A 26,507-nucleotide genomic window follows, 5' to 3' on the forward strand; every position below is an offset into this window, starting at 1 on the left:
AATATAGACATTATCATTGTTGCAAATATTTCAAAAATCAATTCCTCACCAATCAAATGTTTCAAACCTCTTACTTAAAAAAAAAAATGTAAATATTGGTATAGTCAACTCCTTCTAATCTGCAATACTTGGGATCAGACGTTTTGCAGATTACACATTACTTCAACGAACTTTTCTAAGAAATGTAAAATTACTTTTAAATCATGATAAAAATGGAAATAATTAAGAAATAAAATGATCTAATATCATTTTAATTTTAATAAGAAATACTATTACTTTATTATTCATTGCTGTTTATCAATTTTCATACATAAGTTAGCCAAACAAAGAAGAGGTAGTTGATTCTTTAAAATTATTTTGGTTGAATTAGGTAATCATTAGTTCTTGCTGTTACAGTTTTGTCTTTGAAGAAATTTTAAGTATTTATTCCCAAAATAGATATCTTCCTCACCAAGAGGATATTCCCTCATTATCTCACAACATCTTATCATCAGTTAGAGTACAAACTCATTCAAATCATCATTACAGGGCTGCCACTGAGTTCTGCCCCTAAAAACAGCTGCTTTAGTAGCCTGTAAGATAAAAAATACTCTCCAAAGTAGTTACCACATGAAAAAATAGTTTAAATAGATTACAAAATAGTCTCTCATTTAAAAAAAAAACGCTTAGGTCATAATGTATGAATTTAGAAATAGTTAATACGTAGTTTATTTCTGAAAGATTTCCCCTTCCACTTTCCTATTTTTTTCAAAATAATTTCCAAATTTCATCCAGTTTCTTTGAGCTAATTTTCATGTTATTGTTAGTAAAAATACATTACGTTAACTAGAAATGAAATTTTCAAAATATTAGGGGGTAGCCTGTGGGAAGAGACTTGTTTAGAAGCACTTTTAATTTAAATTATTTTTTTTCATTATAGTCATTTAATCCAAGGTTTTTATTCCTTATAAAAATTAAAAAGTTATCTAGAAGTACTATGCTAAAGAAGAAAATCATCAACACATGAAAAACATTGCTAATTTTTATACATATGTATATTTAGTCAAAATAGAAAAAAATAAATTAAAAAATAACATTACTTCAACCATCATTTTGTAAATAATAATAAAGTATGCACACATTTCTTTAAACAATGAAATGATATTTAATTATAATTAATGTTTTGTTGAATCAAAAATCAATAATTTAAAGATCATGTCATAAAATGTATGATCCAATCATATGTATAGGGTCACACGGCGTAAAACGGGTATAAACATCAGCATTTTTATTTTCAATGATTAATAGCAGAAACATAATAAAATATAATCAAAATTTATTTTATATTCTATACAATGTGTATCTTAGGTCTTAATGTAACATAGTTTGTTTTTGCTTTTTACTGTAATTTTTGTTTAAAGAAATATACCTATTTTAACCCCATGTTTTGGGGTAAAATCGGTAAAGTTGAACTACACTGTACCAATTAATTGAGCATGGTTATTATTTTTTCATGGCCCTATAGTTTCATAAAACATGTTCTCTTTCATTCTTTAAAGTTTTCAAACATTTCCTTACAATGGCAAAGCAGATGAATTACTGAAAAATATTATAGACATGAGTTAGACCTATAAGAGAAAATATAAAGATGGAAAATGAGGGGATAAATACTAACCAAGATTTGTCTAGAATGTTGGTATGTTTCATGTAAGACAGCATCTTTATTTTCAGAAAAAAAATAACTAACTTCTTAGTTCTTGAAATACACCCCCCAGCTCAGTCAATTCCAGCCAAGGACTACAGTTTTGTGCTTATAAGCACTCATCAGCCCGGCTTAGGAAGTGACTGAGCTGGAGGTGGAAAACCTCTTAAGGAAGCCAAGAGTGCCAAACAAACTGGTAGCTAATATAGAATTAGCACTGACCAGACAAGTGACCGAAGCAATGGTTCAGTTCAACTCAAAGATTGAAGGCAAGGCTGGTATATTCAGTAAGTTACCGCCCTATAGCCAGGGCTAAGGCAGAAATACATGAAATACACCGCTAGTACGAAGCTGTAGTCCTCGGCTGGAATTAACTGAGCTGGCGGTGTATTTCAAGTATTTCTGCCTTAGCCCTGACTATAGGGCGATAACTTACTGAATAACTTCTTTGTTGTTTCATTATTTCCTATCGTTTGCTCAAAAAAACATTTTTATTTTAGGAGGGAAAAAAACAGATAAAAAAAGACGATTACATTCCGAATTAATTCTGTTACTTTTTTACAGTGTGATTTTTCAGTATTTTTACTGAATTCAGTAGTTTTTGAGAAAGCAAAATATCGTATGCAAAAAAAAAAGCAGGGGTATTGGAAGTTAAATTCAACATGTTCCAGTTAATTTCATGCATTCAATTAAAATAGTCTGCTATATAGATACAAAAATACATGGGAGTTTCAGTTGTAGTAAAATATACTAACAGTGTTATGTTAGTTCACACAGCTAAGCAATTTCAGTATTTTTTATTTTGTTTGGATCACATGTCTGTTAAAAAAAAAAAAAATACATATTCAGGGTCCACTACAGGCTGATTTTACTACCGTTTTACGGTACCTTCACAAAAATCTTGTTTTGAAATCGGTACTTTCACAAAAATCAAGTAGTAAAATCAGTAGCTTCACGAAAGCATCAAAAATTTCACAAAAATTCGCATTTTAAAACATAAAATTTGTTTCTCTGTTTAAAACAAAATATATTCATAAAATAAAATTATAAGCAGGTTTATATGAACAAACGCTTAAATAGAAATCTTTTTGTAGTATTTTAACTAATTTTTAGCTGTTTTTCACCTAGTGTATTTATGCAATATTATCGCAATCTTTAAACATCTGTTTTAAAGAACCGTTTTTCTCATAATTTCCTATATTGTACACCGTACATAGACCATTAAGCTGAAATTATGATGGTATTTTTTGTACTCCTTAGGTTTTTAGCTCCCCCCTACCCAAAAAAAACGAAACCTGTTAAAGATAATACTAGATGACATTTACACTTTTCGAACTAAAATTTCACTTGTTCCACTACTTCTTTCACAAAAATTAGGATGCGTCTAAAATTTCACAAAAACAATGCCGATAAAAAAAACTTTCACAAAAATAGAATGATGCAATACTTTCACAAAAATAGGTAGCGAGAAAAAAATCCTGGATTGGCCCCTGGTATTATTAAGGGAAGGTGGGGCACCTTGGGACACCATAAATTTCAGCTTTAATTTCGTAAACAGAAATTAATTCTCTTAGGACATCATCAATGACAGCCGGATTTACTGTTCAGTGTACTTTGGAATTTCTCACATGTGAACAGGAAAAAACGGATCTAATTTTCTCTGTTTTGAAAGGTTCAGAGTTATATTAATAGGTAGTTTCATTATTTTAAATAGGAAATGAAATAATTTCAATCATAGCATGTGGGAATTAAAACATGTCCTTTCATAATAATTTTAAGGTTAAAAAACGTATTGTGCGGCTAAGTATAACTTTTAAAAGTTGATATATAATAACAATCTTAAGTAAGGCAGGTTTTGACACATAGTGGTGGGGCATGTAGAGACACTGCCCCAAGCTGCTCCACCAATGTACAGAAAAAACCTATTTCATTGTACAGTCGTCCTTCGCTACTTCGCGCTTCGACTTTCGCGACTTCACTACATCGCGGTTTTTTCTAGGTTTTTTTTTTTTAAATATAGTAATTAGCCTTTGTTTTGATATCCTATGATTTTATTTTCCCACCGCCACCCTCTGCAGCATCACCGTCGACCGGCTCCTCACGATACTTCTCCTATAGCGAAAGCTGTCTCCAGGTTGCATCCATGTCCTACACACACGCGCATACATACACAACTTCACGCACACACACACATACAGACACCTACACACACACAAAAACATACACACATACATACAACTACTTGCACATTCATGCATACATACAGACACCTACACACACACAAAAACATACACACACACATACAAACAACTACTCACACATTCATGCATACATACAGACACCTACACATACACACACAAAAACATACACACAACTACCCACACATTCATGCTTACACACACACATACACATATCCCCCACACACACATTCATACACACAACTACCCACACACTTATGCCAGCACACAAACACAAACACACATGCCCTCTACCAGTCTTGCATAATATAGACGAACGCGCGAACGGCGTTCGCAGAAAATTTTTGGCTCTGCAGAAATTTATTTTTCACTACTAACGTTAATTTAAATAAAAAAAAAAGATTTTTTTTTTTAAAAACCTCACATTTTATTTCTGTTTTTTCTAAATCTTATGCAAAATTAATCTAAAAAATAATTATTTATTTTTGAAATCGCGATTATAGTACACTAATTACTTAAAAGACAAAGGAGTCAACAGTTGCAAATCAAGTCGAGACCGCTCCTACTATGACTGTATAGTTTTTTATTTTACACAGCCTGGATCGTGTAAGGGGAAAATTCAAGTACATAAAATAAACAACTTTACAGACTACGGAACGATCACTCCCGCTGTAAATTGAGTTCAAATGCGTTGGCGTAGAAAGAGGGGGGGGGGGGAGCACTAATTTAAAACTTTTTTAACAGATAACATGCAGAAAATACAGTATTTATTTTTGCAGAAATACTTAATTTCAAACAAATAAGTAGTTTTGTTGATTTGTGTACAAAACCAAATATCTTCATAAAATTTTCAAGTAAAAAGCAGGTAGCTCATGTTTTATCAGATCTACATGAACTTTTTCACTAAAATGAAAGTAATAATATTGATCATGTGATTGATATTGAGCAAAAAATAATAGTTTAAGCAGTTTTCTTCAGTTAGTGAAAAGTAAGCATAAACTATATGCTATTTTAAAATAAATAAATAAATAAATAAAAATAAAGTTCCCTCCCCCCCCCTTTTTATATTTTTGCATAAAAGCGTGAGTAAGGCAAAATAGTTATTTGCAGAAAATTTTCCAGTTAGGATTTGTGTTCGCAGAAAGCTTTTCATTTTATCTAAGTCTGCCCTCTACACACAAACACGCATACCCCCCACACACAAACACACACGCCTACATACACACACTCGTGATTGCGAAAAACATAATTTGAATTCAAGATGTCAAAATTCAAATTTTTTTTTTTCATTGTTTGTTTTAAATTTCTGAATTTTATACTGCGCTACATTGATTGTGAAAAGTAGAAGAAAACGCGTGCATAAGCTCCCACTTCCGGATTCATCCAAGAACGTTTCCCTCATTCCCCGAAACCATCTTCACTGCTGACGAGAAAAGAAATCCGTCCGAAATCCGAGCCGAGAATTGCAAGCCCCAAACCAATATTTTCCCAGAAATCATTCGAAAATAACTAGAGGGGGAATGATTCGAGGTTCTTGGAAAATGGAGTCACTCACAGGGTTGAGTACTTATGCGCTTCTATAAACTTTTTTCTACAAAAGCATAACAAAATATATGTCTTTTAAGTAAAGTCTGAGGGGCTAGTTGTACGTGGAGGTATAAAATCGCTGAAGAAAAGTGTATGGAATCGCTATCTCATTTTAACCCTTAAGCACTAACTGGAAAGTATAAATCACTGTATTATTACTAGGGGATAAATACATCTGTGAATGGTGTTTCTACAATGCACTAGCTTTTTAAGTTGTATAGGTAAATGTAGAGGAAGAACGGGGGCTCCTGCTCCTACAGTCACTAACGGGCAATTGATTCATCGGGCAATTCCATGGTGTCATGCGTAAAAAATGAAGAAAAATTTCTCAATTTTAATTCTATTTACCAAATATAAACTGTTCCAAAATGATCAAATTTATTTACAAGATACTTACTACATCCCACTGAATAAAAAATCATGTTAGTTTTTCAAAATAGAACCATAAAGTATAAATTAAAAAAATTTAAAGAGTTGGTGTCGGACGTAAACACACAAATAGTAAAATTGATGGTTCACTTAAAAATTATTAAAAGTCTGTGAATTGGCTTACATTTTAATTTTAAAAACAGCATAATTCTAAAGTACACTTATGATTGAAGCATATTTCAGTTTTCAAATGATATTATAAAGAATAAAATTATTTAAAAAATATTTTTAGCTTGGTGTTTGGACGTAAATTTTCGGTGTCGGACGTAAATTGTTCATATTGGATGTAAACTATTGCTCTTAAATGTAAATACATAACAATGATTACAGTTATAAATATGTAAATTATAGGTTACATATACTGAAACAAAATTTACTAAGTAAATTCAAAAGTAGGGTTAATTGGGGTAAGTGGGACACTGGGGTAAGTGGGTCACCCCCCAAAAACTGAAATATCCATATGGTTTTTATACTTTTTTACATTGATCATGTCATGGTTCATCATAGTGATTAGTTTTGCATATATTTGGGTTAAGTGGAATTTTTTTCTAGGTCAGAGAACATAGTCAAAAAAAAAAAAAAAAAAAAAAAATCTGAGCAATATTTTTTGCGAATTTAAGCAGTATTTTTCAAAGAAGTGTTTCCTGGTCAGCATTTATTTTTTATTATCATTAAACATTCATGTACAGTTTAACTTAAAGTGCATACTGCAGTCAGAATTTTTGAGTAAAATATTATTAAAAACTTTTAGAGGAGGGGCCCCACTTATAAAATTTTGCTATAAGACGTCCCCACACTATGGGGTAAGTAGTCTCCCCCCCTAATAGTGAGGATTTGAAAATCAAAAGCAACTTTGATGAAATATTTGTATTAGTGAAATACAATACAACTATGATGACTTAGTAGGAATTGATAGTTCAGCTACAAAAGCCGGTGATTAGTCATTTGTGAAACTTACATGAAACAAATCCATCAAGATTTATATGGGTTGAATGTTGATAATGGTTCTTCATTAGCCAACTTTACATAGACACAGTCATTTAGTGTTTCTAATTTCTTTTTACGCTTATAGTTTTGGCAAATTTGCCAAAATTGATCTTAATCAACTGTGTTACGTTCATTCAACACACCTTTTCTCAACAGGGGTCTTACTTACCCCTATCAACCCTAAATGTATATACATTAAATTCACTAAGTTGTTTTTTATGCATGTTTCACTTTAACTTTGAAATTAAAGGCAAAAAAAGGAGAAACACAGTTGAAAACATATGTTATTTAAAGGAATGTAACAGCGTCGAACGTAAATAGTGTCGAACGTAAAAAAATTTTTACGTCCGACACCTAGATTTTAGTACAAAATATTCACCTGTTACAAAATGAAAATAGGTTACATCAAAGAGATTGAAATTCTTACTTTGCACCCAAAAATACATGTATGTAGCTTTAAAATTATTGGCTCAGCATAATTAACTGCCCATTTTGGTGTCGGACGTAGAACACTTAATGTACCCCAGAGGAATTCTTTTACAAATCAAAATGAATTATATTTTGACACATTTTTGCAACATCACCAGCAACACATTGTATCTTTAAATGGTTACTCATCTTAGTTCATAATATTAGCATGTATTTTTTGGAAAAAAAACAGAATTTCTTCAAGAGTCTCCAAATATGGTTTGAAAATACTCAGGATGTTGACCTTGGTTTAACCTGCTGTAACTCATTTATAACTGAAGTGATCAAATTTTAGACAGGCATTTCAAAATATACAACTCTTTACCTTTAAAATGACACCTCATTTGTTTACAAATTTTAATTTTGAAAATTTGATCATCTGGTTGACTTTATCATGGAATTGCCCCACAGGGTTTGAAATAGGGTTCAATTTCTAGGGGGGAATGTCCCCCTTTACTTCAGATTCCAGGGGGGATTTTTTTAATTTGAGGGAGAATTTTTATAAGTTCTGAAAATTTGTTTAGAATTTTTTTATAATTCATTTTTATTTCATTTTTCTATTTATTCATTTTTAAATTATAATATTTTTAGTGTAATAACAACCCCGCGTGTTCAAATAATTATTCAGTAATTTTGCAATTTCATTTTTAATGAAATATTTTACAACTAAGTAACATACACATACGCTAAATTATTTTTTTAAATAGGCCATTTTCTGGATCTAATTATCGGAATGGGGTTCGGTCCCCATTGTTTAGAATAATATTTCCACTGCACAAGGCTTTTTTTCTAACGATCAAAAAGTTAAAGTAAAAAATTGCCCATACCTTTCGAAAATCGAAAACGGACTGTCGTTCCCAGCAGCTTTCGGATCGCATTTCGACCGGCGGATCGGAATCGGTTGATGTCGGCGGATCGGAATCGGTTGATGTCGGCGGATCGGAATTCGTTGATGCCAGCGAATCGGAATTTGTCGATTAAACTTGAATTGCTTTGAATTGACGGATGCTTTATTAATTTTTTTTCCATCTTTCCAAAATGAAAATGGATTTTGAAATTTTTTTTTACCTTTTCCGCTTTCGGGGTTCGTTATCTAGTTTAAGGGGTCTGGCCCGAGGATATTTGGGTCCGTTAACGGACCCTTCACAAAAATCCGATCAACTAAAACGGACCTTTCACAAAATCCCGATCAAACAAAACGGACCTTTCACAAAATCCCGATCAAACAAAACAGACTCTTCACAAAATTCTGATAAACAAGATCGGATCTGTCACAAATTGTTTATTGAAAGAGCAAATCTGAAAGCAAAATAACGCATATTTCTGTGCATAAACCGATAATTTTTGGAACCTTTTTTAAAGTCAAATTAGAGGAATTAGCTAATACAAAATCGGCAGTCTTGCGATGCTCCTGCAAGCGATAAATAATTGCTACTGCCAAATAAATATAATGGCTGTTTGTTTTATCACAGCTAATTAGCGGCGGTGTTGTAAACTTTTCTGAAAAGGCATTGGTTAGCACTTTTCTCCGCTCATGATTTAATAAACAATAATAATATATATCTGCGAAATGAACTTAGAACTGCAAAGGAATAGTAAGGATGAGGAAAAAATATGATCGCTTCAGATAGGGTTACCAACTTCAAAATTATCACCACTTAGCGTCTGGCGTTGAACCTTTATAATGACTTGATTAGGAAATATTCTCATCATTTTGCCAGCTTGTCAATATTTGCGTTTTTATGGTGCGGTGCGATGTTTAATTGTTATTTTGGGAGAAAATTATATGGGTTTTGATTTTTCGATGCTAACAAGGATGATTAACTTTAAATAAACTCTTTTAATTACCGTTTTTTTTTCTTTAGATGTCTACATTTTGAAAAATGCAATCTTTTAACATCCGATATGAGAATCATATTTTGTTCTTTTTTCAAGCTAACTTCGATTTATTAGCATTCAAATAAATGAAAAGTCTCTTTATTTCTCTTAGAACTCTCATTTCAAGTTTTTAAAGCAAAATTCCATTTTCTGTTACGAGTCAAAAATTAAAATGCTGAATAGATGGTTTATTTTATTTTATTTTTTGGGTCAACTGTGTCCACAGATATTAATGATATGTTTATCATAGGACTCTAAAATGCAATTTTAAAATAATTTTATCAAAAACATTTCTTTTACAAGCCGTTTTTATACTTTTGATGCCTTCACTTTGAGAATTGCGATCTCTTTGCATCCGCTATGGGAATCCGATTTTACGAAATTTTGATGATTATTACGCTTTGTTAAGAGGTAAAGAATTGAAATATCTTTTTATTTTTGTTAAAATCACGGAATTTATAAGTTTTAAACGGAATTCTTTGCTTTTAAGAATGTCTTGGGTCAAAAAGTTGAATGCTGAACCCTATTCTGAATTTTATTTTATTTATTCATATTTTTGTTACAATTATTTTAAGTACTGTACAGAAATATATCTAGTATAATTTAACATAATGAATGTAGAATGGTAGATAAATATTGATACTTGAAGCAGCGATGCCCCCCCCCCCCCAAATATCAGAAAAAAAATCCAGAATGATTTTATCGACGTAGAAGAGGAAAACACTCAACTTTAAGTTTAATTGATGTCGTTTGTGCCATCTCTAAATTCTAAAATTTTGTTTTGACAAATTTTTTTTTTTTTTTTTTCACAAAATTAATTCATTTTTCACAAAATTATTTGATTTTTCACAAAAAACGGACCCTGTGAAAAATCCTGGACAGACCCCTGAAGATTTTGCAGGGGGGAAATCCCGCACGGACCTTTGGATTGCGCGGGATTTACCGATTTTTTGCGCGTTCCGCGCAATCCCGCGCTCTATTTCAAACCCTGGCCCCCTCATCGAACAAGTTGAGGTTTTTTCATAGACTAGTAGTAGTGTGTAAGAACTGCATATGTGTGTATTTTATTTCCCAATAATTAACAATGTGATATCTATTACGTCTAACATACCTAACTTTCTCATATTTTGTGCAATATATTAAGTAATATACAAATGTAATGGTGGCTAAGGGTGCTGTTTTATGTCTAGGAGGCACAAATTATGATAAAAATCTATTTATATTGCTGTAAGTTTTATGCGCTCTAAGTAGAAAAATATATACAGAATCCTACTTCGCAGAAATTCAGTTATTGCGGTCAAGTCTGGAACGAATTAACCGCGATATACGAGGGTTGACTGTAGCTCTAAATAAATCTGATGAGTTTAAATGAATTACAATATTGAGGCATTTAGAAGCAAAGGGATATAAGTGGACATTTTCAAGTTTCGAGGAAAATGCGGATAAAGATTATGTCCTAGGTAGGCTTTCATTGAACTTTTTCCTAAATCACGCTGTATAGCTACCAGGGCTACAAGTACTATCTCTTGACCTAAGGCAGAGGAGAGGTTCACCAACCATTTGTACTGGTTATCTCCAAATTTTTAATTTTGCCACTTGCCTCCCTTTGCTTCTCACTGCCTCAATTGAGAAAATAGCTATTTTCAGTAAGTTACCGCCCTATAGCCATAGAAATACATGAAATACCCCGCCAGCTCAGTCAATTCCAGCCGAGGACTGCAGTTTCGTGCTTATTAGCACGAAATGTTAGCTACCAGTTTGTTTGGCACTCTTGGCTTCCTTAAAAGGTTTTCCACCTTCAGCTCAGTTAGTCCTATGCCGGGCTGATGAGTGCTAATAAGCACGAAACTGCAGTCCTCGGCTGGAATTGACTGAGCTGGCGGTGTATTTCATGAAAATAGCTATTGTTTAACAGAAAATTGATTTTTCATCCTAGGTAAAGTATTAAAATATTAAAGTAACAGAAATGGTGAGATCTAGAAAAGAAAATAGAAAGTTCCCTGCTGTTGATGGTCTGTTGTTGAAACCAGCAGCAGAAAATGTTATTAGTAATAAGATTTCAATTATTTAAGATTATTGCTGGTGTTCCACCCAGTGGGGCAGGTTGGGACGTTGTAATAACTTTTTAATTTTTTTATGGTAACAGGGGTGAGAGTGGTCAGAGAGCAAAAAGGAGGAAATCTAAAAAAAAATTCGTAAAAGGGATGTAACTAAAAAAAATTCGTGAAAGGGATGACATCCAAAACTGCATCAAAATAGAACCTGGAAGCCATGATATTCAAAAACTCAACAAAAAATGGCTAATTTACCAGTTTTAAAGGTAATACACATTTAATTAAGTATAAGGAATAATTTTGTACAATTTGCTGCATTGCACCATTTTTTGCAGGAGTATTTAATCCTAATTGAATCTAAATTTTGTAAAAGAGGCAACAATTTCTAACCCCTGAGCCCTTGAACAAAGGGTTGGGAGAGTCAGAGTCATCTTGGCTGCATCACACAATAATGTCAACTTTTTATGTTTTTTAGAAAAAATAAATTTTTTTCATTAAAAACATATAAATTTATAGTTTTAAATGAGTGAGTACATAGATTTTAAAATTAGGTCTGTTTGTAAAGTAAAAATTTACAACAGAGAGAAAAATCTAAAATTTCTTTATGTGGTAGAACATACTTTTCATAGTAAGAATTGAAAATAAATAAATATGTATGTATATAAACAATCGGTTATCTTTTTCCTTGCATTGGAACCCAAAATTTGTTTTTAAAACTTCCTAATACGATTTCAGAATCAAAAGAACTTGCAGCTGCGTCATGAAATCACAAAACCTATAACAGGTTGTAAAGCCTAAACCGTTTGAGATTCACAATAAATATATTTTACACTTTCTTAAATACACAAAAAAAGTAATCATGCCAAGTTTCAATAAAATTCGAGGCTGTGGGTGTTAAGCCATTTTTTGATTAACTTTTGCATTTTTTCTAAAATAAAGTAATAAAAATATTATTGAAAATGATGAATAAAATAAGCAGATATAAGGTAGCATATAGTAAAAAACCACTCAACATTAAAAATAATTGAAATACTTGCAGGATGCAAAAAGATTGAAATCTCAAACGAGGCATGCAACTTTCGGCGCAGCACGTGTCTGACGTCGTTGGCATGATTCCAAAACATACGTTTTCGGCAGATATCACGGAGGAGGAAGATTCGAGAGGAAAAATAAAAAAATTAAGAAATCGGGGACCGAAAATTTTAAAAAATCGTATTTTTTCCCGATTTTTTAGAAAAATAAGGCTTGAAAGAAGCAAAAAAAGGAGGAAAGGTTTAAAAAGCCAACAGAAAAAGCCGGAAAAATCTCATCCCTGTGATAATTTAATTTGATGAATTAATGGAGTAAAATAAATTTTTATTGAAACAAAAATATCTGAATTGTATGTTCCGCTAAGTTTGGTGAAAATTGGTTTGAAAATAAAATTTCTAAAAATCATTTTCTAAAAAGTGTCCCAAGGTGCCCTCCACCTTCCCCTACCCTTTTGATCAAAACTGTTTTGAAATCGAAAATCTAGCTTAGTTATTTAAATGTCGATACAGATGAATCTTTGATGAGCACTGAACTTTAATGTCTTGTGCGTTAACCATTTTACCAGTTGTTATCTCTATGTAGGACATCATCTTTATCCAGTTATTTTTTTTTTCATCAACCAATCAACAATTTGAATAATTTCCTCTGTTATTACGTTCACTGACTTATGTTCTTGCCACTCTTCACTGTTCGATGGTATTTCATAAATAAATAGTAACTGGATTACTTTGTAAAAAGTCCAAACTTTCCGCTTTTGAAAACTGCCCATTCAAAAAAAAAAAAATATATCACGTTTAAAAAATTTTTGAAGACTCTTTTTTTGTTCTTCGGTTTTTAATTTAGCATGTTTCCTTTATTTTAAATCATTCAGCCTTTTTTGCTCGTCATTCATTTTCCTTTGCCTCCGAGACTTAATATTAACAGAAAACAGTTTTTCAATATTAATAATGTAAAAAAGAAAAACGCCAATCACTCAAGAAACCAGCACTGAATAAACTTTAGAAAAGCACTTAATACCTCAAAGTACAAACTCCAATCTTGTTGCGACTTCCGGATAAACGCAACGACACTTTCTGAAATCAAAACCCGCTTTTCGTCTCCACTTACAATTTTATGCTGATCAATTACAATGGTTGAAAAACATTTGATTTTACTAAAATGTGTGAAAGTAATCATAGTTAAATTACAAGAAAAAATTGTCTGCTTGAAAAATGAAAGAATGCTAATATTTTACATTCAAGAATAAAAAACTCATTGAAAAAATGCTTGGTTTGCAAAATCTGCCGCCCTTGAAACTTTTGCTACCGTAGACAGCTGCCTATTGGGAAATAGGACCCCGTGAATAGGGCTCAAAATGCAGGTTACTATTATCCCATTTTGAAGTTATAAAATAAAAAAAATCACTACAGCTTTAAGGTTGGGAAGAAAAATGTTTTATAAAAGTTAAGGCATTAGCTTTTTTTTTTTTTTTCTCTTACAAGTGATAATAATGAACATTTTCTTTCTAATAGGTAAAAATTTTAGGAAACTCAAAGGAAAATGAATACAATTTTAATACATTTTGTCGGAAATAAAGTTCAGAAAGATGAGGAATGAAATTAAAATGTTTTGTCCATGTTGGATTTCTGGAGAAGTTTACTTTTTTTCAAACTAAAAAATCGAGATTTTATCCTTTTCAAATGAAATTCAGACAAATAGAATGCATGAAGAGGACAATCTTCTGTACTCATCATAGCTTTTAATAAGCAAGAGAATAATAATAATAATAATAATAGCGTCGCTTCTTTGATCAAAGTGAAAACAAACCAAAGAGGTACAAGACGCACAAAAAAACCACATCCGCTCCTTAGGCAAACGAACAAAGCGTCTGAGAAAACTTTCAAATTAAAAAATCCAGTGTGAAATTAAAATAAAAAAAAATGCTTACTGTGAACACCAACTGAAAATTTCGATCGACGAGGGCAGGATATTGCTTTTAAGCGACGCAAGCAACTTTCACCATTTACTTCAGCGATTCAACAATCTTCTAGCGTTCAATGGCGCCCAGTGGCAAACTCTTCGGAGTCGTATAACTAGTTATATTACATCCAATGCAAAGAAAGAGAATCGAAACAAGCCGAATATGCTGACTTTGTTGAAATCTTGCAATTCTTAACGAAGCAGAATCTTTTTCTCAGTGAAAAAGAATATTAACTAAAATCTGGAAATTTAAAAGCGTATTAAATTCTTTTGTTAGCGAGTTCACTGCACCTAAACCGATGACGAGAAGTTAGCAAGGAGAAAAAGTTAGTCATCTAAACTACATTATATTAAACAGAATAGAGTGGAGCAGTAAGGAAAGGTTTTTGCTGTCAGCTCCTCCCGTCCAATACGTAAGAAATGGTCACAGAGGAAAATTTATTTTCCTAACAACAATCTGACGAACCACCGTTATTAACGCATAAATCATACATTAAATAGAGAAAATTAAGTATATACGTTATTAAATAATATTTTTGCCGTCTAAAAGCTGCCTTCTTGATTTTTAAAAAGTAAATCAACTGTCGCTCTGTCGTTGCGCTATTTGTATTTCTGGCTTTGGCAGCAATAGGTGCTGCTAGGCATTCACTCTCTCAATAATAAGATATTTTAAAAATTTGAACCATAACTTCTTCTGAATATTCGTAATTTTAACATTATTTATGTTGTTTGCCAGATTGGTTGCATTTGACAAGTTCAACCCGTAACTAACCGCAGCTGGTAAATTAGACAAAAATGTATGAATGTTAAAGGTTAAGGAGAATGTAATGTGTCGTATAAACATTACAATTAAGAGTTCAGAATTAAAAAAAAAAGGTGTGCAGCGTTAATAAACGCACTTAGAAGACGTTTTATAGATTATCTATAACTGTTCTTGGAAACGTTACCTAGCGCTATGGATATCGCCCATTATTGATCTAATTCCACCATTTTTCATCCATTGTAGTCGTCTTTTCGATGTGTACAAGACGACTTTCGACTGTTCTGAGGGGACATTTCGACGAATGAGGGACGGTTTTTAGATCAGTTATAGACGAGTGTTTGGATCAGATTCGACGACTTTTCAACGTCTCTTCCCCCAGTTTGTGTTGTGTGGGATAATAAGTTTGACACTCCAAAACACACATTGTGTTTACCTGTCAGAGCGCTTTGTTGGCCGCGCTATAAGCGTCATCTAGTGGCTAAGTTCCCTGTCCCTGTCCCCTGTGAAAAGAACAGGCTCCTCAACAACAGCAGATGGGCCGTGGTAGCCCTAGAGTCCCTACGTTTTCATATAGGGACTCTAGGTAGCCCGATCGGTAGAGTGTCGGATTCGGGGCCGGAGGGTTCTGAGTTCGAACCTCGATGATTGAAGACCCACGTCGTCATTAAAGGGGACTAGGCGACGTTAAATAGGCTCGTGGTCTCAATGTCCTCCAAGTGAAACAATACCTCTGATGGTGCTAGCACCAGGTAGCTATTAACTCCTGGTCTAGTTCTAAATTCTCATTAACTGTTCGATCCGGTGATGGTGCTGCCATCTATCATTATATAAAATAATGGAGGCAAGGCACTTAGTATGCAGTCCTCGACATAAATACAGTTGTAGTCAGTTGTGACTCTGAATAGGAATAGGAACAACAAGCGGATAGCTTCGCCGCCTTCGCGTAAGTCGAAACGAAATTTCGCGTTGTGAAAACAGGTATGTATAAAATTTTTTATAAACATACCTAATAATTTTAGACATTTGTTAACACCACCTCAAACTGTTTTAAACCATTCCTGAACCATACATCACCGTTTCTTACATAAAGAACTGAAATTTTATTTATTTTTAAAAAAGCTGTTTTAATCAACTTAAAACACTGTTACGATGTACAAAATCAGTGATGTACAAAATCAGTGATCAACGGAAAAAAAAGACATAAAATAAACCAGTTTAGAACGTACAGTATGTGGTAATAATAAAATGATGTACAATAATAATACTGTGTGCTGTAGTTCCAGTAATGATATGTGTAATTTTTAAAAATGAAGATGTTGATATCAAATCGTTATTCTAATACTATATTTTTAAACACAGTTGCTTCGCTAGTTCTTTTATAACTATGGCAACAACCCTCTTCCTGGTTTCTCAATTTCTTAAGAGGAGCAGCTTCCATTTTCACAATTTTTGCATTTTGCTACTCCGCGAACTTTTACGGATTTCATTTTCTTGACTTTTAATTGTACGTATGGAAGATTCACTCACACCTAATTGTTGTGTTATCTTCGACGCATTTTTTAGTTGTTCAAGCACATTGAGAACCTTTTAGCTTTAATCGTCAGAAACTTTCTCTTTTTCTTTCTGTCTTCACAAACTTTATATACAAATACAAATACAAAAGTGACGACCAGCAACAGGCTCTGGGCCCAGCTAGATTGGTCCTAGTCAATTTACAATCCCCAGTGAAGATCAATGGCCCTCTTAAAACTATCTACTCCCTTGCTCATTACCACCTCTTCCGGTAAACTGTTCCAAGGTTCCACTACCCTGCTAAAATAATAATTTTTCCTAACATCCATGTTAGCCTGAGATTTAAATAGCTTAAAACAATGACCCCTCGTCCTGTTTTCAGTGCTAAACTTCAGCCCCGTAACATCTTTCATTTTAGTAAATTTAAACAACTGAATCATGTCCCCTCGGTCTCTTCTTGGCTCAAGACTGTACATTTTTAGCCTTCTAAGCCTGGAATCATAGTCTAAATGAGAAAGTCTATTTATTAGCTTTGTAGCCCGCCTTTGAACCATTTCCAATACATTAATATCTAACTTAAGATAAGGAGACCAAAACTGAACAGCATACTCCAAATGGGGTCTTACCAAACTTCTATATAAGGGCAGAAGAACTTCTTTAGATTTATATGGAACAGTGCTCTTAGGTGTCATTATATTTCATCAACTTTCGCATTTAAAATTTAAAAAAATATGGAAAATGCAGAGTAGATATTTGTGTATGCAAACAATGCTATGTCCAGACTGGTATGGTGTGGGAACTTCCGCTGCCTGTGATGCTAAAGAGATGAAGATCCATTCACGAAAAAAAATTTTTAGTAGCCAATAACAAAGCCAATACTTTCACCCTGCCATTCTGTTTTTTGAAAATTTTCATGTGTGGGCGAGGAATTCGTGTTAGGTCTAAAATTATTTACTGGGGAAAAAATTGAGTTGTGGCCATTTCGCATAAGTCCGGGAGTTGACTTTATATAATAAATTCTTCCCCTTCCTCCCTCTTCCAAAGATCAGAAGAAAGCATTAGGTTAACGAATAAATACCTTTGTGCTGAAATTAAAATAATTAGTAATCCAATGTTATGAAGCACAAAAATTGCAAAATTATTGCAAACGTGTTTCGGTGTTACGAGGAACACGTGTCTGCAATAATTTTGCAATTTTTGTGCTTCATAACGTTGGATTACTAATTATTTTAAAGCATTAGGTTGTTGAAGTGAAAATTATGATTCATATTAATGACATCAGTAATAAACGAAGGTTAATTATTGATAAAATACTACCTGTCCATTAAACACTCTTAATTTAAGATTGATAAACAAATAGGGTTCCTAAAGTACATTGCAACGGGCCCCTTAATATATAAATATATATTTATGTAACCCTCAAATGTATAAATCTGCCACTGGAAACAGATGGTAATACAACAAATATCTTTCAATTTAACAATTTCTCAAGAGTTCTTAGGTTCAATTATTTTTGGTGTAATTGTTTGTGTGTGTATATATATATATATATGTATATATATATATATATATAAATCGAGGCTTAATTAATCGAGGCGAAACCCCCTGCTTTTAGTTTTAGGTTTGAACTATTGTTTATAGTTTAGCATGTGGTGCCTTTTCCCAATGTTACTCTATATTGCATGTACTGGAGCTTAAACATTCTCTTTTAGTTCATAGTTAAAAAATTTTGGTCTTTTGACCATATTTAATGAATTTTCCACGGCTGATGAGCTCTGGATTCATACTTTATCTTTTCCTATTTAATAGCTATTTGCAATTTTCCTTTTTATCATCATTATGTTTATATAATTTGTTTAATATTTGGAATTTGGTTGCTTATTTATATATATATATATATATACATATACATATATATATATATATATATATATATATATATATATATATATATATATATATACACATATATGCATGCGTGTGCGTATATGTCTTGATTGTATCCTACGCGAATGGTTAGTTCATTCGTGCAGTTGCATTATGCTGCTATGGACAGATGGGCTCAAAATGAGAAATTCACAGTTAAAATTTTACAGCTTATAATTTTTTAATTGTAACTGAATATAAAATTTAACTTACCGTAACTTATATTTATAACTAGTTGATATAACATACACAAATAAGTTTTTTGTTCATGAAATACACCGCCAGCTCAGTCAATTCCAGTTGAGAGCTGCAGTTTCGTGCTAATTAGCACTCATCAGCCCGGCATAGGAGTGACCGAGCTGAAGGCGGAAAAACCTCTTAAGGAAGCCAAGAGTGCCAAACAAACTGGTAAGTCCTCGGCTGGAATTGACTGAGCTGGCGGTGTCTTTCATGTATTTCTGCCTTAGCCCTGGCTATAGGGCGGTAACTTACTGAATAAGTTTTTTGTAGTTACTGTAAATTTTCTCCTAACTAATGTGTTCATTTACTAAGGTGTTTTTTCCGTAAGTGAATATTACTAGGGATATTTAGCAGCATTTGTTCGATACGACAAAAATAGCTTAGTAAAGTGCTATTTAAAGATACAGTAGAATGCCTTTTATAACGCCGACCTATATAACGCAATTCTCTATAAACCTCACAACTTCTCGGAAGTAAACATTTGGTTTTGAAGTTCAAAAAATCCTTCTGTTTTTCTTTGCAAACAGAAAAATTGTTATGCAAATTAAATTTTGAAACAGTTTTTCATCTTTCTGTCTTAATTCAAAGCTTTTAAATGAAAACTGGTACTCACAGTAAAAAAAAAAAATACTATGGCTCTTGAAAATGCAGCTGTTATGCAAACCATGAAGCTACCAGAAGTACAAGATAATGCACTTTATTTTGATTGTGAAGCATATTTATTTGTGATTGACTAATTGTGATATTAGTGCTTTAATACTCATTGCAGATAAAACTCATTCTGAAATGCTAATATATGGATATATTCTGAATACCTGTTTCAAAATTTGTGGAATGACCTATATAACGCAAAAACCTGTGTAACGCAAAAGCTCTGGTCCGAAGGTGTGCGTTACAACGGTCTTCTACTATAACAATCAGGAGCGGTGGCTTAGCAAAATTATATTTTTGCACTTGATTAATCAATGAAAATATTATGATGCAGGTTATGATACTCATATTAAATGAATTTTCATTTACAAGACTCTACAAGGCTACTTTCCATTCGTCAATAAAATGCTTCCTTAAGGCATGTATCTTTACAATTGATAAATGCAATTAAATGAAATATAATTTTTACATTTATATAATACATTTTTTATTATCTTCAATGGCATGAGCTTACAGAATGCAAAAGATATTTATTGAATACAAATTACAATACAAAAAGAAATCATGACAATCTACATAAAGTGCAGCTACAAAAGCTTAACAAGTGCAATAATTATTCATTTTTCTCCCTCAGCAACTGATTCCAAAATGCAAAAATACTTGACGGTATTATACCTTTTTCTGAATTAAGATTTTTGATTATGTTATTTTTTCTTCATACTGTGATTCTAACTACATGTTCATAATGTTGAGGCAATTTAATGGCATTTTTCAACATTTTGATGTTCAAAAAGTCAAGTTCTTCCCATATAGTATCGCTATACAGTGAAGCACCGTTTATACGTTTCTCTTTTATACATTTTGATCAATTACGCGTTTTTTATATAGATCCCTGCAGAGTCTAATACACATAAACGTAGCCCTACCGTATGTACTCGCATATAAGTCGAGAAATTTATTACAAAAAATGATGCTTAAAGTTAGGGGGAAAACTAATACACTGGGACAGAATTGCTGAAATTTTTCATCGATTTTTTCTTAGAAAAAACTCAAAAATGAATATTTTCCCGATTTTAGTCCATCCATTTGACGCAGATGCTAAAGAAGATAATTCTTAAACATTCTGCTATGATTTTACATGGTCTAACTGTGAAATAAAGAATAAATAATTACAGTAAACGGCCGACTACGCGAAAAGTGCATGGTATTTGAAAAAAAAAAAAAATATATATATAATGGCTACAGCATAAAATTTGATTGATATAAAATTGAAATAAAAGTAATCAATTAAAAAATTCGTTACAGCGAAATCGAAATCTTTACAAAAATTGCAATCGCTAAAGTGAACACTTTTGGTGCAAAGGAATAAAGATTGGACGTTTTTTAACATAAAAATGCATTACATTTCATTTTCCTCCTTTTTATAACTTTTAAATTCAAAATTAGCGGCAAAACGCTCCCGTTTTTTCTAAAAGTAGGGACTCGACTTATATGTGGGTTTTCAATTTTTCTCCTAAAAGTAAGGGGGTCGTTAATACGCCAGATCGACTTATATGCGAGTATATGCGCTTCATTTATACGCTTTTTTCATACGGTCCCTTCAAAAACGCATAAACGGTGCTTCACTGTAGTATTTTTTGTAGAACAAAATGTTCTTTCCTCTTTCTGCCCGCAAATGTACGATATCACGTAAATGGGGCAAATTGTAATTGTCAGTTTTTCCCTTGTTTCTAGTCAAAGCTGAACTTGGGTCACTTTTTGTTGTCCTTGACACATTTCTGTTATTGTTTTTTCTTTTTATTGCATAGTCTTTCCATTTAAAAAAATCATTTGCTTGCATTTTCACCACATTAACTTTTGCTCATGTAGTCGTCAAAATCATAAAAATCGTTTTTTATGATTTTGACGAATTTTTTGAATAGTCAAAATCATAAATCTTTTTTGTTTTATGGATTGCTTTCTCAACCTGGTGATGAAATGAATCACAGGACATAAATGTATGCCCTGGCTCAAAGTACTTAATTTGAATTGTGTCTGCGTCAATGTAGATTGAATTGATGCAGAACTCAAGAAAGCTTAGGAAAGCCCAATTTTTATTTTGCAATGAGAAATTATCCAGCCATAATACGATATGCTTCATATCACGACACGTCATTATGAGAAATTTGTATACCATACTTATAATTTCTTCTTTATTTAGGCCTGGAATGGCATCATGCCAGAAGCATGCAACAGTCAGAATGTTTGATTTTTTTTCCTTACTGGTACGAAACTTTCATTGTAAACTTTTAATATTCAGCTGAAAATAATAGATTCGAACATCTCACACCTTGGAAGCATAATTCCTTTTTCCATGTCGGCAGAGTATTTCATAACTTTGTGTATTGCACCCTCGTCCACATCCTTTTTATACTCTGCTCTAGCCATAGTAGCTGTCCAATGTGATTGTTCATGCAATATGAAATGCTTACATAGCTCGCATTCTTCGTTCAATTAAAGCACTTTTGAATTCTTTTTTTGGGGAGGGAGGGGGGGGGGGACTGACAAGGGTCAGCCTTTGGCTTTCTGCGTCCCTAGTGGCGGTTTAAAGAATTTTCCCTAATCCTGCAAATACATGTTTTCATGAAAATATATTTTAAAGTGTCTATTTTACTTTCCAAATGAACTTTGAAAAATAAGAGCCATTGGTTTTCCAGCAGTGTGTCAGCAACTGTATGAAAAATGTCTTTTTATTTGAATGGATCTACGTTTTATCGACTGGAATGAACACTGACTTGCGGGACATGGTACTGAGCTCTCACCTGGAATATTAGGTAAGACCTTTAAATTTCTGCTGGTGGTACGGTGGAGGACTATTATTGATAGCCTTTGGCTTCTAATAGTCGAGACGAAACCCCAGTGTATAGTTTTAGGTCCTAGTTCCAAGAAATCTTGTGTTCATTTTTCGCGTACGGTATGTTTAGCCCTATGCATTACTGAATGCTAGCTTTTTTGGAACTGGACATCCTCGCTTTAGTTTTTAGTTTAAAATTTTGTGTCTGTTGACTTTAGGATGAAGGTTCCACTGCTGAGGAGTTCTGGCTTCATCAACTTAGTCTTATTATTAGTTTTAGTATTCTTATTTGTTTAATTTTATAAATCCCTTATGTGTTTATTGTTTGCATTTTGTAATATATATACAGTAGAAGTTATAATGCCGACCTATATAACGCAATTCTCTATGAAACGTTCAACTTTTCAAAAGTAAACAATGTGTTTTGAAGTTTAAAAAATCCCTCTGTTTTGCTTTGCAAGCACTAAAATTGTAAGGAAAATCAAATTTTGCAATAGTTTCTCATCTTTCCATTTTAATTCAAAGCTTTTAAGAGAAAATTAGTACTTACAGTAAATAGAAAATACCAGATGGCTCTTGAAAATGCAGCTGTTATGCAAACCATGAAGCTAAACAGAAGTGCAGGATAATGCACTTTCTTTTGATTGTGAAACATATTTATTTGTGAACAACTAATTGTAATATTGGTGCTTTAATACTCATTGCAGATAAAACTCATTCTGAAGTGCTAATATATAGATATATTCGGAATATTAGTTTCAAAATTTGTGAAATGATCTATATAACGCAAAAACCTGTATAACGCAAAAGCTCTAGTCCTGAGGTGTGCGTTATAACGGTCTTCTACTGTATATATATATATATATGACTGCAAATCAAAAAGTCTGGGCCTATTTTTTTTAAGCCAAAATACGGCTGTGAATACAAAACAAACATATACATTCCCAACAGTGACAGTTCCTTGAACCGTACCAGCCATATTTGCTTTTTGCTAGGAAGAGCAGAGCTGCTATCAGTCATTTAAGGTGACGGTTGTTCTTCAGATGTCCACAGCTTATGAGCAGTGAAGTGTTATTCGTTTTGTAAGGAGCAAGGGACAAAAGCCCGTAGCAATTCACTTGGAAATGCACCTGCAGTCCAGACCTCCCTCTTAGTGATTTTTACGATATCGGTCTACTGAAGAAGTTTCTGGCAGGACAGAAGCCAAGAACGTTGTTCGACGGTGATTCCACAGGCAACCGGAAGAATTCTACGACAGGGGGATCTCTAATTTAGTGCCGCGATGGGACAAATGTCTGAACCGGTGTGGTGACTATGTGGAGAAATAGTGTAAGTGGTATAGTTTACTGCGTATATTTGTAAATACCTGTAGGTATCTTTTTTTGGCAAATAAAAAATAGGCACAAAGACTTTTTGATTTGCCCTCGTATATACAGGGTGCGGCAAAAAAACAGAGATTTTTTTGCCCCTTGTGCAAATTCTGCCACACACCAAGACCAACTTCGGATTTTGTCGTTGTTCCGCATTTTTCAAGGTGCTTAGAGTGTATACAGACCAAATCCTAGGGTTCTGAGAGTTATGGAGCTGGTTGAACGGTAAAGAGCTGCTCATCAGTGAAAGGAGTTTCGCCCCAGCGATGACTTGCGGCCTGTCTCAAAAAATTTTGGCATCTTTGGAACATCAGAAGTTTGTTTTCTTCATAAAAAGGTCGAACATTTTGGAACTTGTAAAACTTTTGTCTGGGCTCTATTTTTAACCCTTAGCCACACTGATTGGTCTCATATTCCCATTTCACCAGCAATCTCTCTTATGGAAAACCAAGGATTTCATTGAACTTGCTTTTTGTTGGCCTTACGATTAACAGAAGTGTTCATTGTACGTTTTTGTACACTTCCTGGACATCGACTATCATTTTCAGGCTCCTTGAAACCAGGGTTGGGTTTTGGACTGTCCACAACTGGTTTAGGACAGGACAGGTGGTTTTTACCATGTAAAACTGTCTTAAACTGTCCAAAACTATGCTAATGCTAAAGGGGTATAATCTAATCAATCCGTATTTACTGCAATGTTTGTAATGCATAAATACTGACATTATTGAGCCTTAATTAATGAGTATTTGATAATATTTTTCTCCAATGCTTGTCATTAAAAAAATATTTTATTTAAAAAATTGGCAATAACTATTACTAAAAACTTCCTTATATGTAACAGTTGGTAGAGTTATGAGAGGAAATTCAAAACACTACCAAGACAAGTAATTTCAGTTCCATTTATAACTCAAAGGAATGTTATTAAATGTGCAATATTTAAGTGCCAAAAAAAAAAGCTTTATTTTTTAAATTGTTTTTTGAAAATAAGTTTTACATGATGTTTTAACGGGAAATTGTTTTTTAAATCATAGATTACAGAACAAGAAATCAACGATTAAACACTTATGTTATAAAACTTGTGCTATTCTATTTTTAGTTCGTATTTTTAATAAAGTACATTCTGTAACTACAAACAATTGTAATTTATTGCATTGAAGTCAATTATTGCACTATATTTTGAACACTTCTGCATACAAAATGAAATTTTTAATTAAGAATTTAATTTCTACATAACTAGATTAAAATCCGCTGCATAAATAAGTTACATATGTATTTATACTTGAATGTTCGCATTGAATAAATATTAAATAGTCAAAAAAATAATTTTTACACATTTTGTTCTGTTTTTGATTGTTTTAGCTACAAAATATAGTTTCTCAAAAAATAGTTTTGGACACTTTCGGACTCGAGGGTTTTGAACAGAATGGCAAAAACCTTGCCAACCCTGCTTTCATTTGCACACATGCATAAACATAGGGAAATTTGGTTACTATTATCAAAAAAAAAAAAAAAAAAAAAAATATATATATATATATATATATATATATATATATATATAAACTCATGCATACAAATTTAAATTTTAATCAAGAATTCAACTTCTATGTGACTAGATTAAAATCAGCTGCATAAAAGTTGAATGTTCTCCATTGAATAAATGTTCAATATAAAACATTACTTTGGTACATTTTATTCTGTTTTTGATGCTTTTTCACAGAATATGATTTTTCTAAAAATATAGTTTCGGACAGTTTTGGACGGGACGGTAAAAACCCTGGTTTTTACCGTCCTGTTCAAAACCTTGTCAACCGTGCTTGAAACGGCATATTGCATCAAACACTATTTGTCGAGGTACATGAAGCAAACAAATTGTCGTTCTCCTTCGTGAAACAGCTTTAAAATAGCAGATCTTTTGCTTGACATTGTAAAAATGCCAAAAAACAAAATATAAACAAGGATTGATTATAAATTAATTTCCAACGAAAAAAAAAAAAAACGCATTCATTAAAAATAAATTAGTTTACTTCCATTGGATGATGCAAACTTTGTCCGAGGTTTTATGTGGCACTCTGTATGTATTGCAACATCCGAATGTAAGGGTGGTGATGCATCATGATGTAGAAATTCCTACATTGCCCTGGCCTACTGTGCTCTAATAATGAAATTTAATGTTAAATTTTTCACCTTTCAAAAAACATTTTTGATCCGAATGTAATAAAAGAAGTTCCTTGTATGAATGGTGAAAGAATCAATAAACTTGAATTTTTATACTAAGTCTTTGACTGCTAAAAAGAATATTTTCATTATTTGGTTTTGTACTCTCAAAAATACGGGATACATTAGGATTAAAAATGCTTCACAACTTGTCTTTTTATTCAACGCTGTTAATTGAAATGATTTTTTTTTTCAAAAACTATTTCCTTATAGACTTATGAGAAGACAAAATTGCATGATTTTACTCTTAATTATTTAATTAGTTGTCAAGAAATTAAGTACAAATATACATATTAAACATTAATTAACAATTCATGAAAACATTATGACTTTTCAAAAATAAAATTGTCCTTCTTACAAATAGTGTTTAAACCAAAAAAATCAACATTTTTTTTGTTTTTTTTACCCCCCTCCCCCCGTTTTTTTTTGCTTTTTGAATACCAACCCTGATTTCAACATAATATGTTATAATTAGTATTTTTTAATTTTGTGGAATTTGAATGAGGCAGCACAACTTTTCGTTAAATAAACTGCAAAATATTTATCTGACTTGTATTTCAGAAATGCAATTATCCAGTTTCCCAAAAAGCAGGAATATAATGAACTTCAGGATAAGGTAGCAGTCACTATCAACTGAAACAAAGTGGAAGTCAAAGATGCAAAGTCCAGCAAGTTAGAATACTAGTGATGGTAGAAGAATTACTGAAGCAGATTGTTCTTAAAAA

General features: G+C 32.5%; 1 protein-coding gene and 1 long non-coding RNA gene across 2 annotated transcripts in view; one reads left to right on the forward strand and one right to left on the reverse strand.

Moving 5' to 3' along the window:
• Positions 1–14,608, reverse strand: part of LOC129219429 (ankyrin repeat domain-containing protein 53-like) — a 29,313-nt gene extending 14,705 nt beyond the window's left edge. Inside the window, exon 1 of the mRNA XM_054853828.1 lies at positions 14,242–14,608. The gene's annotated coding sequence lies outside the window, so the exon portion shown is untranslated. The remainder of the gene's footprint in view (positions 1–14,241) is intronic.
• A 1,317-nt stretch (positions 14,609–15,925) lies between these two features.
• Positions 15,926–26,507, forward strand: LOC129219431 (uncharacterized). Its single transcript, XR_008580414.1, has 3 exons — positions 15,926–16,014; positions 22,062–22,178; positions 26,344–26,507. It is a non-coding gene; the product is annotated as an uncharacterized LOC129219431 (long non-coding RNA).

The sequence above is a fragment of the Uloborus diversus genome, chromosome 3 (genome assembly GCF_026930045.1).
Source record: "Uloborus diversus isolate 005 chromosome 3, Udiv.v.3.1, whole genome shotgun sequence".
Lineage (NCBI taxonomy): Eukaryota > Metazoa > Arthropoda > Arachnida > Araneae > Uloboridae > Uloborus > Uloborus diversus.